Genomic DNA, 3,047 nt, shown 5'->3' with positions numbered 1-3,047 from the left:
CTAGATGATAGAGGGAGTTATAGGGTGGGAAGTTAAATCCTAAGGTGTCGCACCTGGATCTCCCCACTCAACTGGGCAGTGGGGGTCGTCGTGCCAGTTGCCAGAGACGATGAGGTAGTCATCTTTCATGCCTTTATTAGACTTGGGTAAACAGGAGATTAACCTAACTACGCTAGAACGGGATTTGATGTAATAACCTACATTTTTAAGTTTATGGCACTCGTACATGAAAACAATGTCGTGCCAGGTAAGGCTCAGACCCATCTGCTCGTTTAGAGCGTCGACGCTACCTAAGACTCTAAAAACGTTGGGAGCGCACTGATCGGGACACAACCGGTGGTTGCGGAGGTACTCCCTGGTTACGGGTTTCATTGGGAGGGTCATCCCACCTTCTACGAAGGCGACCATTGGGATAATGACCTCTCCGGTTTTCCTAGAACCAGCCACGGCTTCTGCCGGGCAGTATTTTAAACCTACGTCGCTGGGAATGTGATACTTAGCTCTAAAACCTTCCATCCTAGCGGCGGTATCAACTAGACACATAAACTTTCCCATCAGAAAGGAACGAAAGACTAAGTTCTAAGAGGGAAAACGGTTAGAAGGGGAGCCGAAGACAGGATCCGAGGAGGATGGGTTAAGGAAAAGGAGTAATCACTTACAAATTTGAAGTTGTGCGAATTTCCACAGATTTGTGCAGACAAAAGGTGATTACTGATGTTTTGATGGGATTAGCCTCTGAAGAAATAAATGAAGGCGCAGGTTCCCGAAGCGACACGACGTGCGGGAAGCGGCCTCGAAATTACATTTGTCCCGCCCAAATTTTCATGGAGTAACAAGGGCTGTTGGATGCTCATCTCACCGTTGAACGTGGAGGACAAGGTGTAACTTACGATAATAAATGCGCGCGTTTTTGAAAATAAAACCGCCAAGTGGCATCTTCTGGAACGCGAAACGGTCTCCACACGTGCACTTATTTACAAAACGTGTGGGGTAAGTTCTCGTTGGATCAAAACCCTATTTTTCTCTTCGGATGCTGAAAAATAGAGTTTTGAGGGGCTATTGTAGGGAGTAAAAAGACCCAAGTTGGCATATGGGCCTTTGGACTGTAGCATGGAGGGCCGACCTGCTCCTGAGTTAAGAATTTGTTAGCTCTGCGAATTGGCCCATACGCCGAGAGTCCGAGGATACAGCCAAGGGTGAGCTTCTCCTCAGACAGATCCAAGAGAACTTAGAGTTTCATTATGAAGGTCAAGGCACAACTCTGGAAAGACTAATGGTTAAAGGGGGAAACCCTGAACCTTCGAGGTACACCGGTGTTAGAAAAATACCAAAAGAAAAGGCTGTCACCTCCACATTAAAGACTTTGCACCTACCTCCCTGGCTGCATTAATGGGGAAGTGACCCCTGAACAGTAGAACTAAAACTTCTGGTCACTATTCAAAGGCACTAAGAAAAGAAATATCTAGGGGGGAGGGGGTTGGAGCAACACGTGGATAAAGTATCAGGAAAAGAAGTATTTAAGGGGGATGAACGCTAGAGAAAAAGGGGCAGTTGGTAACTAAGAAAGAAATTAAGAATTGTAACTTTTAAGAGAGAGAGAGAAATAATACAGAAGTAGTCCTCGGCTTACGTCCGAGGAGGTCTATTTGCAATTACCATTTGTTATTTACAAGTGTTTGTAACTTTTAGCCTGTTATCAAGTTTTCATACCTCTAATCTAGATTTCAAGCCCACACTCTACAAATTTTATTGTTGAAGGCTCATTGGGCCTGAGCCCGTAATTGTCTTTGGGTCCAGGTGCAATTGTGCACTTACAACCTATTAACCAGAATTATTTATAATTTTTTTGATGAGATAAAAATCATATTCTATTATAATCTTACCATTTACAATTTAACCATTAATGTGTTGTACTTGAATACTTTACTAGAATAAATTAAAGTTTTTTCATACCATTTAGAACAAAAATTTAGCTATAAAATTTGTTGTAACTCAAGACAACAACCTTACTCAATATCTTTTTATTGGAGGTAAATTTTGACAAATCAACCATTGGATTACATTTTCTTCTTACATCCTTCAAGCTTGCAAAATTTTTAGAAAATTAAAGATCAATAATTATGTCATCATTAAATTGTTAAAATTACAAATTTTTGTAATTTAAAATTATTCATAATCTAACCGTTGGATTGCATGTTCTTTATGCTCTCAATACACATCTCAAATTATGTGCCAATCGGATATTAATTACTATATAATCTATAAGATTATATTTTATACATAATTTTAAATTACAAAAACTTGTGATTTTAATGATTTACTGATGACATTAACAATTGATCTTTAATTTTCTATAAATTTTGCAAGTATAGAGGATTTAACAAAAAAATGTAATCCAATAGTTGATTAGTCAAAATTCATCTCTAATAAAAAGATATTGAATAAAGTTGTTGTCTTGAGTTACAACCAATTTTGTAACTAAACTTTGTTATACTCTTTACTGTTTTTTCTTTGGTTTGTTTTTTGTGCTAATCAAGACATGATCTTCAACAACGTGCTAATCAAAATATTTTCATCAACCAAGAAGTTGATTTTTTATCAAGTTGGGGCATAACTTTCTAAGCAATCAATCATGAGTAATTCTGGTGCCACACTCAAAACCACAACTTTGTCCACAACTTACTTATGTGGGATGTGGTTGGTGGAAGGGCGATAGTGGGTCCATGTGGGGATACCTCTCCACCAACCACAATTTGCCACATGAGTGAGTTGTAGATAAAGTTGTGGTTTTAGATGTGACACCAGAATTATTCATCGATTAAACTTCAAACAAGAAAATTTGGCTCAAACCATAAAAAATTCTACGTTCTCATATATCAAGGGAGACTAAGAGGATAGTGGACAGAGTATTCTTCAGACAGAATAATGCTTTCTTGAAAAAACGAATTTGGGACTTGTCATGACATGTGATACCACAGAACTAGAATATAAATATTATCTTGAATCACCAAGAACAAGAGGAAAGGCACCATTTCAATGATGCTAAA

This window comes from Castanea sativa, chromosome 6 (genome assembly GCF_040712315.1).
Source record: "Castanea sativa cultivar Marrone di Chiusa Pesio chromosome 6, ASM4071231v1".
NCBI classification, from domain to species: domain Eukaryota; kingdom Viridiplantae; phylum Streptophyta; class Magnoliopsida; order Fagales; family Fagaceae; genus Castanea; species Castanea sativa.
Note: the sequence above shows the minus strand (reverse complement) of the source record.